The sequence below is a fragment of the Leopardus geoffroyi genome, chromosome C3 (genome assembly GCF_018350155.1).
Source record: "Leopardus geoffroyi isolate Oge1 chromosome C3, O.geoffroyi_Oge1_pat1.0, whole genome shotgun sequence".
Classification (NCBI taxonomy): Eukaryota; Metazoa; Chordata; class Mammalia; order Carnivora; family Felidae; genus Leopardus; species Leopardus geoffroyi.
In genome coordinates this window covers 30742210-30763922 of record NC_059338.1, presented here as the reverse complement: position 1 = coordinate 30763922, position 21713 = coordinate 30742210, and the positions used below count along the sequence as shown (strand labels likewise).

At 36.7% G+C, this 21713-nt stretch overlaps 1 long non-coding RNA gene across 1 annotated transcript in view; it reads right to left on the bottom strand.

Annotated features, from left to right (window-relative positions):
- The window catches only part of LOC123586940, a 191109-nt gene extending 169771 nt beyond the window's left edge, over positions 1–21338 (bottom strand). The window contains exon 1 of the long non-coding RNA XR_006707029.1: positions 21204–21338. This is a non-coding gene — a long non-coding RNA (uncharacterized LOC123586940). The remainder of the gene's footprint in view (positions 1–21203) is intronic.
- Positions 21339–21713: the final 375 nt, after the last annotated feature.

Genomic DNA, 21713 nt, shown 5'->3' with positions numbered 1-21713 from the left:
AATGAACAGTGCAGATACAGAACATGTCCATCGTCACAGAAAGTTCTGGTGGTCAGTACTATTATAGAGTCTTCGGAGTCATAACCTCAGATCAGCATCTCCAGGTATTGAGCCTTATCCACTTCACGGCAGTAAAACACTCTTCACTCTTCACTTAGTAACACTGCAAGGTCCTGCTCTTCCAGCTTCTCACAGCCTGAGTTTCTTAGTGGGCATGAGACAATTAAACTGTCTTATTTTGGGGCACCTGGGTGGCTCAGTCGGTTAAGTGTCCAACTTCAGCTCAGGTCATGATCTCGAGGTTGTGAGCTCGAGCCCCACGTCAAGGTCTGTGTTGACAGCTCAGAGCCTAGAGCCTGCTTCTGATTCTGTCTCCCTATCTCTCTGCTCCTCCCCTGCTCATGCTCGTGCTCTCTCTCTGTCTCTCTCCTTCTCTCTCAAAAATTAGTAAACATTAAAAATTTTTTTTAATTTTGTCTTATTTTGTTTTTGCTACCATTCTCAGCACTTGATTACAGAAGCATGGTTATGAGGGTAGTAACATTTATGCAATGAGAAAAAACTAGAAATAAAAAGAGTAAAGTTGGGTAAATAAAGAGTCTTCCTAGGCTTTCTGGGACCTACCTTCTTAACGGGATCCTTAAATCTAGGTGATTTCTCTTTTTTCGTTTAAATAAATTTCATTTAGTGGGTAAATTGCTATGTCCAATTTTCTAACAAACTCAGTGGAATCACAGAGAAATTATAAAACTTGCAGAAAGATAAATCAACATATGGTCAACGCAGCTGAGAGGACAGGCTCATTAAAGTACCTATTAGTCCATAAAACTAACGAAAGCATGGCTGTTGGCATGACCAGAGTGAACAATTTAAGGGTGAGCAGAAGACAGCTAGCATTTACTAAACACTATGCATTCACAGTAACCCTACAAAGTAAGTAGAATAAATCCTATTAATAGAACAGAAAACGGATGTTTAGAGTATAATTTTCCCAAAGTTACACAGCTATTAAATGATGTATATATCATTTAAATCTACATCTATCTAGCTTCAGGGATCTTATTTTCTTCCATAAAACTTTAAAGACCTCCAAAAAGAATAGTATTGTCAATAAATTATGTGATTCCTGCCTCCTAATCATGGATAAAATCAAGACTTAAGACTTTCCTCAGAGGGCAGTTGGCAAAGAACGAAATAATAGTAAATTCTATCCAACCTGAAGCATATGAAGAAAAAGACTGGGCGGGGGGGGGGGGGTTGAACTTAACAAAGCCTCAATAATCTGTGGAATAATATTAAGTGATCTCATAAATAGATAAATGGAATTCCAGAAAAAAAAGGGGAACAAAAAATATATTTGATGATATAGTGGCAGAATGTTTTTTTTTTATAAATTTGATGAACACTATAAATCACAGAACCAAGAACCTCAATGAACTCCAAGCAGGATAAACAAACAAAAAAACACCAAGGCACATGATATTCAAATTGCTGAAAACCAGTGATAATATCTTAAAAACAGAAATAGGAAAAGAAAGACATGTTACATACAAGAGAACAAAGATAAAAAATAATCTCACTTTTCTCATCAGAAACAATGCAAGCTAAAGGATAATGAAACAACATATTTAAAATACTGAATTAAAAAAAAGAAGTCAACCTACTGTTCTATATCCAGAAAAAAACACCCTTCAAAAATGAACAGCATGGGAAAATCTTTATGACATTAAATTTGACAATTACCTCATGAATGTAACATCAAAAGCACAGGCAACAAAAGATAAAAGAGACAAACTGGACTTCATAAAAATTAAACACTTTTATGTACCAACAGATACTACCAAGAAAATAAAAAATAACCTATTGAATGAGCAAAAATATTTGTAAATTACTCGTCTGATAAGAGATTAATATTAATGTATAAAGAACCCCTACAAACCAAAAACAAAATACAAACAACCCAATTCAAAAATAGGCAAAGGACATGAATACACATTTTGCCAAAGAAGATATGCAAATGGCCAATAACTACATTAAAACATACTCAAATTTCATTCATCATTAAGACAATACAAATCAAAACCACTCTGAGATATCACTTCACCTTCTCAGATGGCTATGATTTTTTTAAACTGGAAAATAACATGTGTATGCAAGGACATGGAGACATTGGAATACTGTTCATTGCTAGTGGGAATATAAAATGATATAGCTGCTACAGACAAGTTTGGCAGTTTCTCAAAAGGTTAAACAGAAATATCACATGACCCAGCATTTCCACTCCTAGGTATATATCCAAACAAATTGAAAGCAGAGAAATAAACAGGTATTTGTATACCAAATTTTGCAGTAGTGTTATCCACCAAAGCCAAAAGGTAGAAACAACCCAATAGATCCATCCATCAACAGATACATGGATAAACAAAACGTGGTCTATGTATACAACAGCATGTTACTCGGCCATAAAAAGGAACAAAATTTTGATAGGTGCTACAACATGGATGGATCTTGAGAATATTATGCTTAACTAAATAAGTCAGACACTGTGTATTGATATTGATGATTCCACCTACATGAGATACCTAGAATAGGTAAGTTCATGGACACAGAAAGTAGTACTGAGGTTACCAGAGACTGGGGGAAGAACAGAGGGTAAGTTATTATTTAACATGTACAGAGTTTTGTTGGGGATGATAAAATGGTTTGAGTGTAGACAGTGGGTGATGTTACACAACACTATGACTGTATTTAATGTCACTGAACTGTACACTTATAAATGATTTAAATGATAAATATTATGGTACATATATTTTACCACCAAAAAAAGAAAAATATGACAAAATAAAACAATTTAGATGAGCAAAAAGAAGTAAAAAAATCAGTTATGATCCCCTCATCTAAAGATAGCCAGTTACAGTTTGATGTAAAATATTTACTTTTTTAATTCACAGTTATAGGTTTAACAACAAAAATAAAAACATACACCATAAGACATTGGGAGAAGAAAGTAGAAGAACTTATTCCAATGCCTTATCTCCCGCCACCCTGGTTTCTATTTCATGGTCCAGCAATGTCCATGAGCTTTATAGTACACTCACTTTCCACTCACTTTCTCACTCATTATTGCTCTTCTCGATCTGTATACACTAGCTGTCTCCATTTCCTCACTTTACAATTCACTCCTCACTCTTGTCAATTAGGTTTTAGCCTTACCAAACGTATTCTTAATAAGATAATGTCTTGGGTGGATTCCCCAGAAGCAGATCCTGAGATGGGTATTCTTGTGCAAATGATTTATTCATGGGATGCTCTCAGAAAAATGGAGTGAGAGAAGCATAATTGGGCAGAAGGGGAAAAGTCTAAGCAAGAATGTCATCTCAACTGGAGGCTAGCTTTAGCCAAATCCACAGGGAGTTCTATGAATTGCCCCACAGAGGCAAGAGATGGACTTGTCTACCTCCACGTCAGTTAGTCATTGGTGGTAAGCTGCATAAAGAGTGGAATTGGGGAGTGGCTTACTGGAGCTGACTTGTATGGCGTGTGAGAACCATTTTTTAAATTTCTTAAAATTTTGCAAACTGGTTGTTAAACACAGCTACTATTAAAAATTAAATTATATAAATTTACAATTAAAGTATATTAAAAACAAAGGTAATAAATACTCAAAATGCATCACTTCCTAATTATGTTGCGATATTTTATCCATGTTCTCGAAGTTAATCACATCTATTATATGCTGTAGGTAGAACTACTATATAATGGTATGTTAATGAACATCTCTTTCCAATTCCAGGTTCACAACATCACATTGGTAGCACTAAATCAGTCACAATGAGAGTATTTATGTACAAGTTGACAGACACTACAAATTAGGGCTTGGTTTACTGTTTTTTAATCAAGTAATCTTAAGGTGATGGAGAAAACCTTAATGAAGTAGCCATTACATTGTGAATAGCACAAAAAAAGTTAAGAAAATACTTTTGGATGTATGTGAAAACTACTATCTGATTCAATAAAGAAGCCATTCATGCCATTGGCAAATGAGTGAAATCCTGCATACATACCTGCTGTTTCATTTCCATACTACTCATTAACATAAACACAAATATCAACCAGCATTTATGTAACTGCATTTGTCAGTCATTTGAATACATAGACATTGGCTATGAATACAAGAATTTGGTGGAAAGAAGAAAGAAGACAAAAAGGAAAGCACTCCATAAAAATCAATTAGCTATATAGAATTTGGAATAAAGAATATTTGACATTTGATTATTATTGTATACTACATGCCTTTTACGTCAGTAAAATTTATAATAAAAGTAGACAGATAGACGGACACAGGCAGATAGAGGCATAAATTTCTTTTCCAGAAAGCTGAGTGTTAAACATTTGCAAACATACTATGGAGGAAGAGGTGGGGAATGCAACTCCCTCCATTTGGACAAGGGCAATTCTTCAGAAAGGGCAAATTGTGAGCAAAATATCTCACAGTATCAGGAGCATAGATGCAACAGCCTGGTAGAAAGAATCTGGACAGGATGAGATGTTCCTTGACCTACAGGCTATGTCCCCATAAACCCATCAAAAGCTAAAAATATCTAAATTGAAAATGCATTTAGTACACCGAACCTACCAAACATCATAGCTTAGCTTAGCTTACTTTAAATGTGCTCAGAACATTTACATCAGCTGACAGTTGGCACAATCAGCTAACACAAAGCCTGGCTGATAATAAAGTGTTGCATAGGTCATGTAATTTATTGAGTATTATACTGAAAGTGAAACACAGAGGGTTATATGGGTACAGAATGGTTGTGTGTCTACTGTTTACCCTAACAACTGTGTGGCTAACTGGGGGATGGGACTTGCTGCCCAGCATCACAAGCGAGCATCTTACCACGTATCACTAGCCCAAGAATAGAGCAAATTTTCAAAGTACGGTTTCTACTGAATGTATACCACTTTTGCACTATTATAAAGTTGAAAATTTGCCAGACCATCATAAGTCAGGGATCATCTGTAGATGGCTAATGGCCTCTCTGTTGTTAAGCACAACAGAATCATGATTTTCAACCACTTTGCACCAAATGGAGGAAGTTGCATTCTCTACAGTAGCTGATGGCTGACCTTTCCCTTCTCCTTTAAACAGACTTCTTTTAGATCTCTTGACATTACATCCTCATAGCTTTCCTCCTAACTCTTTGGCCTATTTTCTCCACACTCCTTTGTCTTCTCCTCCTCCATTAATTGTTGGAGCTCATCCAGCTCAAAGGCCTCTCTTCTTCTCATTCCACATTCTCTTGTAGGCCTCCTAATCTACCCCAGGCTTCATTTACTAGAGGAACTGCAATGGCTTCTAAATGTCTATTTTCAACCCAGGTTTCTCTTCTGAGGCCCAGACCCATGTCTCCTATTATCTATTCAAACAACTCCACTTGGATATTTCAAAGGTGTTCCAGTCTTGATATGCCCACAAATCAAAGCCTGATTCCAACCCTCCAAAAGTATTTTTCTTCTTCTTCCTCCAGTATTCCATATCTTAGCAAATGGCATTACAATTCACCCAGTTACTTGTGCCAGACATCTGGAAACTATCCTTCACATCTTCCCAACACCTTTCCTATGCCCCCACCAGCAAATGTTATTTCTATACATTTCCTGAATTTGTCACTTCTACATTCACACTGTAATCTCTTACTCAAGACAGGCTGCTCTCCCTGACAAGTAGGCTTCACCTCCACTCTTTTCGCTGCTACTGGGGCCCTGAAGTCTGTGACGCTAATTTGGTCCAATGCCGAGGCAGCCCACCCTAATCCCTTAACCACAGGGCTCTACGTGGGCTATATATGGGTTATAATAAGCTTTCCCTCTGCATCATCTCCACTTTCCCCTGAATGGTCACCAACATAATCACTTTAGTGCCAAGGCGTTCTACAAAGCAGTCCCTTCTTCAAGTCCCACACTTAAGATTCAGCAAAATTTTCTGTGGGAGTTCCTCTAGACCTCTATCTCCTTTCTCCTGACTTAAACTGAGAGAACATTTAGGATAGATGTGTCTCAACCCCAAACACTCCTATCTGCATTGCCATTCTTCCTCCCACCATTTACAAGGGCAGGGACAGACAGGGTTCTCTGCTCTTCTTCTTGTATGCCAAAGAAATGCAAATTAAAACAAATAACTACTTTTTCCCCTAACAAAATAGCAAATTAGTTTTATTTGAAAATACTCAGGGATAGTGAGAATGAGGTGAAATAAATATTTTCAGACAGCATGGACAGGAGTGTAATTTGCTACTGTCTCTCTTTGGGGGAAATACCTGGCAATATGCATCTTTCACTCAAATGCAGTAATTCTACTTCTGTGAATACATTTTGAAAACTACAAAATACAGATGAAGATATAGGCACAATAATACTCATCAGGATGTCATTTACAAAATCCAAAACTTTAAATGACCTAAATCTCAACCAATAGGAAATTGGTAATATAGCATATGGTATATATATGTATGGGGAAATACGATGGCTGTTTGAAAACTGGAATTGCTTATATTGTAACAGCTAGAAAGACAGAATCACACTTTTTTCAAAAATTCTATATGCTATATGATCTCAACTAAATAAAAAAACATCTGAAAATGTTGTAAGTCGATACAACAAAATGTTACTCCTAAGAGGGAAGCATATGCTTTTCTTTCTTCCACATCATACTGTCTTATAATTTTCATCTTTACTACTTTCCATTTACTCATTCAACATACTATTGAGCATAATTATATGCTATTATTCATCATTCTTGACATGGGGGATACTGCAATGGAAAAAGAAAACAGATGAAATCCCTACTTTCATGGAGCTTTGCCTGTTTAAGATAAACAAAAATTAGAATATATAGTATATGTATACTACAACAGATAGAAAGTTAGTAAATGTTGGAGAGAAAAAAATCAGCAAAAAATAGGGATTGAGAGTGCTAACAAGAGGGCGAAGAGTGTGATTTTAAACAGGATAGTCAGGGCAGCAGTCAGGGCAGCCTCACTGGGATGGTGGCATTTGAGCACAGACCTTATGGAGATGAGGACAAAGCCATGTGAGGTCTGGGGAAGTGTTGCTGGCAGAGGAAATAGCAGGTACAAAGGTTCTGAGGTGGGAGTGTGCCTGGAGTGCTCAAAGAACAACAAAGGGGCCAGTGGGGCCAGAGCAAATAATCATGGCATTCTTTTATACTGAGCTAGAGATAAATATTTCTGAAAAATAAAATATAAAGATATATCTGTATCAGTGCAGATACTTAATATATGAAAGCAGAGTAAGAAAACCTGCATCTAGTGAAATTGATTATATGGGGGTTCTGTTTATTTTCATTTTTCTACTTGTTTTCCAATGACTCAATTCAAAAATTTAAATTGGAATTATTATAAATTCCAAACACAAGATTTTGCTTGTAAAAGCAGGTTTTATAAAATACTCTTACTGTAAAAAGACATTACATGTCCCTCAAAAGATAATGTAATGTAATAAAGTAACTCAATGAAATATTAGACTACAGTTAAAAGCAATCAAAATGGACATATCACAAAAGCGTAACGTTGACTGAAAAGAATTTACTGGACAATATGTACAGCAATATGCCATTAATGTAACTTATTAAGCATGAATAAAACAGTGATATACTATATGTCATTAATGGAGGCACACAGGTGTGTAATGTTATACAAAACAAATAGGTAACATACCACACACAAGTGACCATTGTTACCCAAAGAGGTGGTAGGAGAAAAAATTGGAAAAGGTCAAAAGGAAGATTCAAGATGGGAAGAAAACATGGCAAAACATTAGTTGTTGTTAATGTGAGGTGGAAACAAGGGTGCTTGTTCTATAATTCTTTGTACTTTTTAGTATTTTTTTTTAATTTTTCTTAGGAAGGAAGGAAGGAAGGAAGGAAGGAAGGAAGGAAGGAAGAAAAATGAAGGAGGAAGGAAGGGTGGGAGGGAAGGAGGAAGAAGGAAGGAAGGAAGGAAGGAGGAAAGGTGGGGGAAGGGAGGCTGGGGAGGTAAGGGAAGGGAGGCCTATTTTCCACATCTGAGGTAGTCAAGTGTATTAAAATCAACAAATGTTCAGTGACCACCTATGAACCACAGACACTGTTTCTGGGGCGAAGTGTACCAAAATTAGTGAGACACAGGCCCTTCCCTGGAGAAGTTTCCTGGCGAAGTCTGGTAAGCACACAAGTATGATTAAAAAAAATTTTTTTTAATTTCAATAAAAACCCTCTAATTGCTAGTGCCTTATTCTAGATAAATTATCACTGATAATAGCTAAATTTCATTTTCATTAAGTATTCTAATTTAACTAGAAGGGGGATACCTGCTAAAAATAGGTACATTGACATCAAATAGGAAGAAGCCAAAGAAGCCCACAATCATAAGCATGAAGAGGGGAGGGATCCATTGCCACTAATACCCCATTGTGAATGACCATAATCAAATCTCAATTAGTTGGGCTGTTTCATCTGCAAATCAAAAAAAAAAAAAAAAAAAAACAAAAAACAAAAAACCTAACTCCAACTAACTTAATCAAAGTTCACATATTAAAAAGTCCAGATATAGTTCCTGCTTTCAGTTCTAACTAGAGTCAGGTCTGTATCCAGATGCTCAAGCAATATCACCTAGAATCAATCAATCTCTTTTTTCTTTTCTCTTTTCTCTCTTCTTTTTCTTTTCCTTTTCTTTTTTTTTTTTCTTCCTTTCCTTTTCTTTCCTTCTCTTTCTTTTCTTTTCTTTCTTTCTTTTTCTTTCTTTCCTTCCTTCCTTCCTTCCTTCCTTCCTTCCTTCTCATTCTCGGTCTGCAAACACTTGGATCTGCCATCTTTTGCCATGGCAAATATCTCAGGCAGGTCCTCCATGTAAAGTGAGAAAATGGTCACCAGCAACTCCAGCTAAAGAGAACATTTCATACACCAGTTCCACACTGATACTCACTAGCTCCTACTGAACTGGCTTTGGAAAGTGTCTACCACTGTAGCCAAGAGATATCATCACCTCCACAGAAACCCCATCAACTAAGAGTAAAAGAGAGGTCATTTTCCAAAGAAAAACAAATGGTGTAGGCAAAAACAAAAGTAGACATATGAAAAAAGGTTTACAAAATATTTTGTCATTAAGTTGTGGTAATAATATTAGCAATATCAAGCTCTGTGCTAAGCAGACTACAAACATTATCTCATCTCGAGCACATAACATCCTGTGAAGTAGATACTCAGTATATACTTACTTTAAAATTGAACAAATCAAATCTTGAGGCAGTTAAATTGCTCAAAATCGCCCCCATTAAGGAGCAGGAACAGAATTGGCAGCCAGATGGTAGATTAATCATTACTTTCAAAGGATCAAATGATTCCAAATGAATTCTATATATATTTGCTTTTAAAGATGATTCTAATCCAGACCAAGAAAGATACTTTGGAAATGCTTAAATAATAAATCCAGTTCCAGTTAGTAACTCTCTTCCAACTGCCATACTAACCTTTTTCCATTTTCCAACTATCCTCTTTCTTAGCAATCCCTCCTCTTTCCATTCCATGCTGCATATAAAGGAACCTGACACAACCTCAAATATCAATAATCCAACTCGATGCAGTAAATATGTATAAAGTGCTACTACATGCAAGGCTCCAGATCTCAAACTTGAAAATACAGTCTTTATGTTAGGGAGTCCACAGTTTAGGACTAAAAACAGACATATCTCCCTATCTCTCATTCTTACCTGTATCTCTCCTTTTCTGTCTCTTTATTCCTTTTTTTCCTCAGGTTGAGGAGGCAAAGAGTAAGAACCAAAGTCCACCCAGTTCTCCACTAGCCAAGCCTTATACCCTGGCCCAAAGCTCTACCAGCCCAGAAGAAGGGAAGACTTTTTCTAAAAAAAAAATAGTTTTAAACAAGGGTGCCATATATAGTAAGAAAGGTTTTCTTGGGGCACCTGGGTGGCTCAGTTGGTTAAGCCTCCAACTTCAGCTCAGGTCATGATCTCACAGTTTAGGAGATTAAGCCCCACATAGGCCTCTGCATTGACAGAAGGGAACCTGCTTGGGATTCTCTCTCTCTCTCTCTCTCTCCCTCCCTCCCTCCCTCCCTGCCTCCCTCTCTCTCTGGCCTTCCCCACTTGTACTTTCTCTCTCAAAATAAATAAATAAACTTTAGAAAGAAGTTATTTAAAAAAAAGGTTTTCTTTCCTTCCTTCTGTCCTTCCTTTATGCTTGCTTCCATCATTATGGGCCATTATCTGTCTAGGTGTTAGGTATACAATGGTAACCAAAGCAGGGTTTCTATACTCATGAATTTAAAGCCTAATGGAAAATGTGAATCGATAAAGTATTATATGAGAAGAAAATACAGTAATATAAATATGTTTTTAAAAAGGAGCATGGAAAGAGTAATTAACTGAACCTGAAGAGAAAGAGGAAGAGAGTGGTCAGAGGAATGCATTTCTGAGCTGGGTTTAAAACGTCTATTGGACCTTGCTGAGCGGACAAGAGAGAAAAGCAACCAGGCATTAAAAATAGAATACACAAGGGCTCAGAGGTGCGAAACACCACTGTAAGTCATATTTGCTCTGGCATTAGGGGAATTTTCTACCTCCCAATCTGCAATTGACCTCAAAGTGGTCCCATAGACTAAAATCAGCTTTGAATAAAGATTCTAACTATATTATTTTCCAAATCCAGGCAGTAAAAATCATTCATGTAGCATCAGTAAGCTACATTTTCAACTAGAATCTACCTCTACAAAAGCAAAATTATATGGCATTAGAATTTGCTCATGATCCAAAACCAGGCAGGCGTCAAGAAAAAAAGTGGAACAATTTCATTTCAAAACAGAAAAAAAAATAGGTATCATTTAAAAAAAAAAAGAAAAGGAAGCACCTCCTTTCTTTGCACCTCATCCTCAATCTATACTCCTAATTTTACCCAGACAAGTGCAGCCAGGCTTCCCTGCTCTCTTATTGTGTGGAGATGGCTTTGGCAAACAGATCTCTGTGCATCTGAGCAAAGCACGGGTGGGGATTATTGACCACATTTGTTGATGGGTCTGTTCAACTCTACTGAGAAATGTTTGCTTAGGAAAGAGCCAGGATGGTGCCAATACAAAAGCTAACCCACCCATTTCTTCATACGACATGTTGGTCTTCATGAAGTGTGGTCTGAGGTCATTTGTGGGCCACCAGAGAGAATGAATGCATGGCTGATTTTATGAGGCCTGCCAAGAGATAAGGAGCAGGCTGCAGCTTTAACTGCTACAAGGTCAAATACTTGACCAAAAGTGAAAACAAAAATGAAGGAAGCAGAATGTTGCAAATGACAGGGAAAAAAAAAAGAGAGAAACAGAGAGAGACAGAGAGAAAGGATCTCTTAAAATCATACAACATAAGGAATGCAACTGAAAAATAATCATACTATGGTCGCTTTATGAATCTTTGTGTAGTTGCTATTCTTTCTTTTTATGATCATCTCAAGTAACTAAGTACATATGGCATGTTTGTAAGTAAAGCAGTCGATGAAGTCAGTTACACCTCTGCATTTATTACCGTGCCCCTGAGTATTATTAACTTTTACACTCCCCATAAAATATAATTTATCACTTAAATAATTTGCTTTGTGTCAGGGTTCAGTGTGCTCCAGTGCTTTCCTGCTCATTAAATGAGATATTTTTACTTAATGAGCCAAGGATGTCCTTTGTATTTAACATTTGAATTGATTTCTAACACTTCATTTTTATAATAGTTTGGTATGTGATTCTAAAAAATGTGGGTTTCATTTCACAATGTCAAAGGAAAACAATACAAAAAATTGTTAAATATATGTGGAATTTAGGTGATAAATGGTTTTATCCTTAACTAACTATAAAGACTGAGTGAACAAAAATCATGAAAGTATGCAATCATAAAATAATGATTTTTTACACTAGTGAGCAAATCATGGAATCTGGGAACTGAAGTATCTATCAATTGTTCAAAACAAAACTTCACTCTAAGCCACACAGAAAAAAAGTTATCATCTTATGTGAAATAGAAAGTCTTAAGTCAAAGCTGCTGTGGTTGACTGAGCAGCATGGGATTGTTTTCAACATGTAGAGCTACTATGTTCTGATTCAAGATTGTCTACATGACAAAAATGACTGGCTGCTTGGACATTTCTTTTCATTTAACAAACCAAAGCTTGAGAATTGAAGTCCCATGTTTCCTAAGTCATTTGCTAGTCATTCAGTATTCTAAACAACTGTAGATACTTACTGTCACCAGACAGGGGAAGAGGGGAAAAAAAGGGTTTTTGATCTGAGTACTACAAACAAAAGTATTATATTAGCCCAAATTATTTATAATTCACAATATATTCCCATGTGTATCTTGATGTAAAGCTTCTAATTTTAGATAACAGCACACTGGATTTTTCATTTATTAAGATTTATTTTATCCTTTAAATAGGTATGAATATATCACTACAATATATATCGCATCATATGTATATATCTTTATATATAGCATAGCATCATTAAGGAAAGCAGGATTTTAATGATTTGAGAACAAAACAGTCAAATGCCCATTTTCATTTTACAGTTTAGAGAACTTGAGCATTCTTCTCTTGTTTCTCACTCAGCATTGTCTCTCATTCTATATCCCTTGCCTATTTTTTCAGATCCATGAAAATGGAGTGTCATTCTGATTGTGATGACTAAACACCAGATGGATAAGACCTTGAAACATTAGTACCAAATCTGCCAATAAACATTTCCATGGTCAAATAAGCTTGGGAAGTAATGCCTATTTTAGTCTTCACTTGTAGATTCACAAAGCACACGAGCATTTTTAAAACTATGGGAGATCCTGCACAGAAAAACTTGTTTATCCCAGAGTTTCTCAAACTTTATGGAAATTTTTGGTCCAAAAACACTTTGAAAAATCCCTTTCATCTAGGGTTTCTTCATCTAGGGTTTCATCTAGGGTTGCTTTCATCTAGGGTTTATCAATTAATTAAAGAACCAGTTGGTTCAGTGACTGAGTTTGTTTTTTAGAAAACATCCTTCCCCATGCTCCATATCCCAGTCCCCAGGGCCGCCATTTACAATTCTGAATATTGGTTGCCTTTCAGATTGTATTTATGTGTATGGCGCCCCCTGGAGTTGCATCATATAGGACCTATGGATTGTGTGCCGCCATCCCCATGTTTGACCTCTCTAAACCCTGAGGTTTGTAGCATATAGACAGTATCTATTCCATATGTAAGACAGGAAAAAATCAGTTTAAATATTTCACTAGAGAAATAAAGTATTAATCAACTGAAAAGTAAGTGTGACTTGGAGAAAAGTTTACATTATGAAATATTTCAAAGAAATGAAAATTCATTATTTGAAAGAACATGGTATCTTTGGAACCAATGCCCTGGAAGGTCTAACTTTAATAATGCAATAGTAATTATTAGTACAAAACTATTTTCAATTAATTTATTAAAAGTATTATTCATTTAAAAAATTACCCCAAGTCCTAATGCAGTATTAATTTCAAGTTCACATAATCCAAAATAATAAAAATTGAGTAAATCTTGATAACTTGGGCCAAAATAGATATTTTAAAAAAACAAACAAAAAAAAACAGGGCATTTGTAAATTACTTGATTCACTTAAAAAACTGATTCACACATTGATGATGGCTTTGGTCATGGATGAATCACACTTCCATACAAACAGAGGCAATGAACAAGAGTTTACATGAGTATGTGGTACTGTAATTCTGCAAAATGAAGATTGGTCCAGAAAGATCTTTGTTACTTAACATATCTGAAATTCAATCCCACCAAATAATTACAACTTGGTTATTTCATTCTAATATGTTCAGAATCTTTAAAATGTTAAATACATTTTAGTTTTATATCTAGAAAAAGTACTATTTTAAAAAAAAAAAGAAGTACTATACATTGATATCATTGGAAAAGCCCTTACCCTGTAAGATGCTCCTGCCCACAAAGGTAGCCTTACCTCCTCCCCCTCTTTAATCTCTTTGTCCTCCAGCAAAACCTACCCACATCTAGGAAGCTTTTCTTGACCAACTTCTCCTGCTCCCAGCTAGATTCAGTGCCCAACCTCTATCTCAGTAATATCTCGTGTACCACCTCTATTATTTCACTTCCCCCACTTTATCATGATGATCTCTTTACTTGTTCATAAATTTGAGCTGTGGAAGTCAAAAAATGGTGACCAAAGGCAAAACTCTCATAAGCTAAGTTAATGCGCAATATTGTAGTTTGGATAAAATAATCAAAGGAACCTGGTGATGATAGTATTTTATGGAATAGAATGGAGAGGAGGTGGGAGTGTTTTGTCTCTCTGGAGGTTTTTATTTTGTTTGCCTTTTTTTTTTTTTTTTTAAGTAGGCTCTACACTCTGGGCACAGCCCAACACGGAACTTGAATTCAGGACCCCGAGATCAAGAGTTGGATGCTTAACCAACTGAGCCACCCAGGCACCTCATTTATTTTATTTAATTTTTTTTTTTAATGTTTACTTTTGAGAGAGAAAGTGACAGAGTGCTAGCAGGGGAGGCACAGAGAGAGAGGGAGACACAGAATCCAAAACAGGATCCAGGGTTCAAGATGTCAGCACAGAGCTCAACCCAGGGCTCAAACTCACAAACTCTGAGATCATGACCTAAGCCGAAGTTGAACACTTAACCGTCCAAAATAGTTTATTTAAACTATTTTAAATTTAGGTAAATGCTATACTCATTTTTTTTCCAGAATGGTTTCCCTTTAATTGTACTTTAAGTCAAAGACAGGAGTTTGATAAAATTCTCAAGCTCCTTTAAGAATATAAGATGCTACTCCCTGCCTTCAAGGCCTCTCTGCATCTCACAGGCTTTCTTGCATTACTGTAATAGGACTTTTCCATGAGAAAGAAGCTAGTGCTAATTTAAGTTCTCTACATTGTCTTTACAAAGGAGGCCTATTGTGATACTTTACTGACTCAAGATCTTCTTGCACTAGTCCCCAAGGGCTCTCAATATCACTATTTTTGTCTCCTTATGAGGAAATCCAACATATTTAGTATCTCAAACTAAAAAAAGAAAACCATCTACAAACACATTTGCTTGAAAAAGTGTGGCCAATTTAGGTCCTTGGAGAAGACGGGAGGCCTAGAAAGCAGAACATACTTCATACTTCATACTTCAGAACAGTCTTCTCTGTGACAGAAGTCGTTCCTTTCTAGAAATGGCCTCTTTTCTGAATCCTGACTAGAAGCAGTACCTGAGCAGAAGCAGGTTTCCGAACCTGGCTATGATATCTTTCCTTAAGCCCTTATTTTAGTGGATATGACGTGGAGGAGGGGGGAGTTCCTAGCTATTTTAGCTATCATCACAAGCCTCCTATTAAAACTAGAGCTTTGTTATTACTATACCTTTCTTCTGGTGTTTCATAAAAGAAAGAGAAAGAAAGAAAGAAAAAAAGAAAGAAAGAAAGAAAGAAAGAAAGAAAGAAAGAAAGGAAGGAAGGAAGGAAGGAAGGAAGGAAGGAAGGAAGGAAGGAAGGAAGGAAGGAAGGAAGGAAAGAAAAGAAAAGAAAAGAAAAGAAAAGAAAAGAAAAGAAAGAAAGAAAGAAAGAAAGAAAGAAAGAAAGAAAAAAGAACTAAGTCCCTGTGGTATTTCTTATTTATTGAAGGTGTAACTTGCAGTTTGCCCAGCCCCACAGCTGGGAAAGGGCACAGGCATTTTACTTTATCAGAGCAAATATTCATCAGAAAACGCAAGTGAAAGTTGAAGCTGGGCCTTCCACTTTCAACCGTCAGCAAGTTCTCCACCCCACTTACACGGAGCTTTCACTGAAGGAGCTGGATGAGGCCCATCCTGCTCCTGTACACCCACCACCACAGCATAACTTTTGTGCCATTACCTCTGGCACAGCTGCTTGAAATAACACTGTAGCTCTTCCAGTAAGAGTGAATGTGGACATATCTTGGCAGAACTGCACCAAGAGAGTGCAAGAGAGGTGGTGAGGTACCTCCAGCTAGGAAAAGCTAGACAATATTGCACCAGCAACCACCTCTGCCAGAGTGGCTGTGAAATACTTGGGGGGGGGGAGTCACAGAAGTAGATATCGTAGGTCTCAGACAACTTTGCAGCATTTTGCTCTCAGCGTAGTAAAAAATGAAGCATGATGTTTAAAAATGAAACTTACAAACCAAGCAGAATTTTGCCAAACAGATAAAGTCAAATTATTTTTTTCCTCACAATAGTCTATCTTGTGATTTCATTAACAGAAGTGACGTGCTAGTTCAAATCAGATATTTTGCATCATTAAAACATCCACAAGCAAATTTGTCTCACATAACAGTTGAGTAACCACACTGAGAGTACAAGCTCAGGGGAACAGAAAGTGAAAATACGGTCCTAGCAGCATGATTTAAATTAATTAAACAAGCGTTAATACCTTCAAGCATTCGCACACTATGGCTTCAAATCTTTGGTGGGAAAAGCTATAATTTATATGTTCTACCATTTTAATATTTTCTATGTATTAGACATATACAGTAGCTGTGCTAGCTGATGCTCTAAACAAAAGATACAGTTGAAAACACATGCTATAATAATTAAAATGTTATGCTGACACTATCTTTCTTCTAGGATCTTGTAACATCTGTATTGACTGTGATAAGCATTGATTATCTGGAGTGATGTAAATATTTGGGGAGTTAATAACAATCAGGAGTTCAGTGCATGCTAAGACACCAAAGATAAATCACAGGAAATTCAGATCAAAGCAGGTTTGTGAATAAGCTTGTTTTTATAGTTAATGACTAACTATAAAGTGCATATACACATTTCTTTTCTCCAATGAAATGCACAAGGAAATGTCATAAAGAAACATCCCATCCTGTGTAGCATTTCTGTACATCTGTCGAATTTCCATATGTAGAGAGGAGGATGTCAACACACAGCACTACAAAGACTGAATTGATCCAATCCATCAAGTACTTAACATGCACTTTTAAAATCATTAAAAAGTTCTTTGAATTATTAAGACCTTTTTTCAAAAGAAAAAAAAGAAGCCCACAACTTATAAATCTTGCATTTCCTGAGAGGTTAATTTAAGGATGCTGGGGTCAGCAGTTATCCAGTTCTAGCAAAGATTCTGAAATTTCCCTTCATGTACGGCCTGATACTGAGCCTTTTTTTTTTTTTTTTAAGAAAAAAAAAATGCAGTTTCACCAGTTAGATATCTTACACTCATTATGAACCTTATTTTGAAGAGTGAGCACATGCTGAAGCCACTGAACTGAGACTCTTTTCAGTTTATCAAAATAGGTACAGAAATAACTGGTGGTCTATGACCTACTCCTTACATGGATACAGATAGATACACAGTAAACTTTTCAGAATATTAAGTAACCCTTAACTAAATCTAAAAGCCCATTATGATCTCCCTCCTCCCTTCTCTTTAGCCTCACCTATTGACATTGAACTTTCAAAGCTACTCACTTTCTCCTGCCCCCAACACTTTATCATAGCCCTCTGCCTAAAACACACTCCCTTTATTACCTGCTATTTAACTGTTCCTGGGTACGTCATAACATAACTCAGTCTTCATATCCTCTAGAAACTCTTTCTTGATACACCCTACTCTGGGTCAAGTGCATTTTCAAGGTACTCCCACAGCACCCTGTACTTATCCCTACCAAAATATTTACCACATTGTACTGAAATGGCGATTTATCTTGTCCACCTCTCTAAAAGTCTATGTGCTCTTTTGAATCAAGGGCCAAGTTTTATCATCTTTATATTCTCAGAGCATAGCATATAGCATCCACTCAATACACGATCAAGTGAATAAGAAAGTAAGTCAATGACACATTCATTCTCCTGATATAATGTGATTCTGAGAAAGACCCTACGAGAGATGTCCCACATCCAGAATAGAATGAAGACTTATTCTAAGCAAGTTTCAGGGATCCAGAGTGTCTCTGACTGGTCTCAACCATTTGAGAAGATCTAGATCCTTTGAGATCTAAGAGCAAAGAAATCTAGAGAAGAAGCTAAGAGAAAAGCTAAAGTCAGTCAAGCTTTGCAAAGTAGAACAAAGCTAGTAGGTAATCAATATAATAACCAATATTTTTAAAATAACATAAGCTAGTAAAATGCTCCCCAAACCTGGTTGATTCCTCTTCTGAGTATTTATTCCAGAGGCAGAAGATGGGAGGAAGTGATTGAGGGAAGGGAAGGAAACATGTCCACAGGACATATACTAAAAGATTTATAACAAATTTTTTTTTTATTTTTTTAGTGTTTATTTATTTTTGAGAGAGAGGGACAGAGCACAAGCCGGGGGGGGGGGGTGGGGGGGGAGGGGGGGATGGGCAGAGACAGAGGTAGACACAGAATCTGAAGCAGGCTCCACTGAGCTGTCAGCACCAAGCCCAATGCAGGGCTCAAACTCATGAACTGTGAGGTTCTAGCTGAGGTCGGACACTTAATTGAGTGAGCCACCCAGGCGCTCCTTTAATACATTCATTTATGATAGCCAGGAATTGGAAACACCCCAGGTGTTCCTCAACAGAGGGATGGCTAACCATTTTGTGATATATTCATAGAATGAGATACTACTCATTAGTAAAACAAACAAACAAACTACTGATACACCCAATAACATGCATAAATCTCAAAAACATGCTGAGTGAAAGAAGCCTTACACAAGAATCGCATATTGTGTGATTCTCTTTCTATGAAGTTCTAAACAGGCAAAACTAATCTATAATGAAAAAAAAAAAATCAGAACAGCAAATGCTTATTCTGGAATGGGTCATGAGGAGACTTTCTAGAGTGATGGTAGTGTTCTGTATCTTACACAGACATAATCTGTGTGACCTATAGGTTGCACAGGTGTACATATTTGTTAAAATGTACCAAATGGTACACTTAGGATTTGTGTCTTTCACTATATGTAATTTCTACCTTAAAAATAATAAATAAATGAGTCCTAGTTCATGATATACCTGCTGAATGAAATGTGTAGGCATGAGGAATACGAACATTGTTAACTTACTTTGAAATGCATCAAAGATGAGATTGCGACAGATGAATAAAGTGATGAAAAGATGCAGAGATGCACAATAAAGCAAATATAGCAAAATGTTCATTGTAGACTCTAAGTAATAGGTATATGGCAATTCACTGTATAATTCTTTCAAATTTGCTACATTCAAAAAAATTTATAATGCAATATTGGAAGTGAAGTATGTATTTTGAATCCCCCATCCCAGAGTTACTGGGGCAGAGGTATAAACTTGTCATTTATCTACATATTATTAAGCTGGCCAAATTGTTGTTCTGTTTTTTTTTTTTTTTTTTTTACACAGCCATCAGTTGCAGGTCTATAGCATTAATATTTAGGATACTGAAATTTGACCCAATCTAATAATATTTTGAGAACCTACACCTCAACCTCAAATTTTCTCTCCCATTTATCACAAATTGATGCCTAAAGTTCCACCAACACAGATTCACTCCATGAGGGAAAAGTAAAAAAGCCAGTAAATCAGTAATTTACCCACAATGGCAAAATAATATAATAGAGCTTTCTCAACTGGCAGTTATCTGAGTATGTATTTTGCAGGCAGGTATGGCAGAGCAAGAATGGAAAAATCAAAAGGAATACGAGCACGTAAAAATGCCCAAGACAATCTTGCCTCCTTTCAGCTGTCCCTCAAACATGCCATCCAGTGAAATGACCAAATGCAGCAAATCTCTGGGATATTGAAGGAAAGCTATTTTCCCCCTCTAGGCCTCAATTACTTCAACTATGAAACAGAGACTATCTTTCCTAACTATAATCTATCATGGTTCCAAGACAGAGTTACCAAACGAAATACAGGATGCTTGGTTACATATGAATTTCAGATAAACAGTGAGTATTTTTTTTTAATGTAAGTATGTCCTTACTGGGGCGCCTGGGTGGCTCAGTCGGTTAAGTGTCCGACTTCGGCCTAGGTCTTGCATGATCTCACGATCCGTGAGTTCGAGCCCCGCGTCAGTCTCTGTGCTGACAGCTCAGAGCCTGGAGCCCGTTTCAGATTCTGTGTCTCCCTCTCTCTGACCCTGCCCCGTTCATGCTCTGTCTCTCTCTGTCTCAAAAATAAATAAACATTAAAAAACAAACAAAAAAAAAATCAAGATTTACTTGATGTTCACATTTAACCGGGCACTCAGCTTTATCATTGCTGTTTGTTTGTTTGTTTGCCTTTTGCTAAATTTGGCAACTCTCTTCCAAGGGAATGCAAACATTAAAGTTTTAGCTCAGAATCACTGCTATTTTGATTAAAACTGCCTATGACTGTGACGCCAGAGACTCATTTGGAAAAGTATAATTATTATGTGTGCAAAGGATTTCAGTATATGATGCAGATGGCATGCTCAAGCCACAGGTATTCAGGGGAGGGATTCTGGTTTTCCTGAAAGCCAATGCTTGATTCTTCAGAGGCCATAGTGTGTCCAGCCTAAAAGGAATAGTGGATGCAGACAGATACTAAAAGACATGCCCCAAGATCTGTGAATTGACGCAACAGTCTCCGTGTATAAAACTCAGCACAAGATTAGTGAGAATGAGGGAGAAATACTTCATTTGGATCAGTACATCAACTTGACACAACTTGGAGAAGGACTGCTTTAACTGAGCCCAGCTCCAACCAAATGCCTTTATGCCAAGTCAATGCAGAATCAAGAAGATACTTCTTATGTGTCTGAAGTTACAGGGCGTTCAAACAGCAGACATTAAATGACCACCCTGGAGTCTACAAGAGGTCACTGGGGCTAACTGAATACTCCATTGTTTTATTTTAAATCCCATGTGAAATGGTCACAGATAAAAAATGAGGTTTTCCTAAAATGCTGACTGAACCTGTTTTGTGAGAAACAGGGTGGGAAGCAGAAAGGCTGAAATCCCTCTGCCTGAGCATTCAGCTTCAGGGTGGGGAAGTTAACTATTTCATATTTAAAGGTTAGATTTAATTTCCTAAATCAGGTACCAAATTTGGAGGCCACTAGGGTAGGAGTCAGACCCAGAAATTGTCTTGTTTATTCTTGTTCATCCTCATAAACACAGACTATTGTGAAGGAAGTTTGAAAAGAGTTAAGTAATAAAAAGTTGCTGCCTGATAAATGTTGACCTTCAGAGTGTGCACTGGCAGTTTCTTCCAGGCTCCTTGTAACGTGCAACCCCTTTACATGGTGGGCAAGAATTCTGAGTCAGGAATGTGTGACGTATTGCATGGGCTTTTGAAACCTTGACACCAACTGAGGTCATGCCTAAAGAAACAAAAAAGTATTTACCTAAATTCAATCTCGTCTTCACATACACATGGATACAAATTATATTTCATATTTTCTGCAAACATTTTAAATTCATTTTCCCTTTCTTTATAACACAATGTATTGTCTTATGCTAGTTTAATTTCTCAGCTATTGTTCATTCCACGCATTAAGTCCTCTACATATAAGCTTTTTTTTTTTTAAGACTATGCATTAACTTCTCTTTCTATAACCCCTGACCAGCTTTTTCTTTGCTTGTTGTAACAGTTTGTACTATACAGAGGCACCAGGATTAATTGTGTCTCCAGTCATTATCTTGTCCTTGTTTTTTTCAGACTTGTGGCCTCTGAAATTTTTCAAAACAGCTC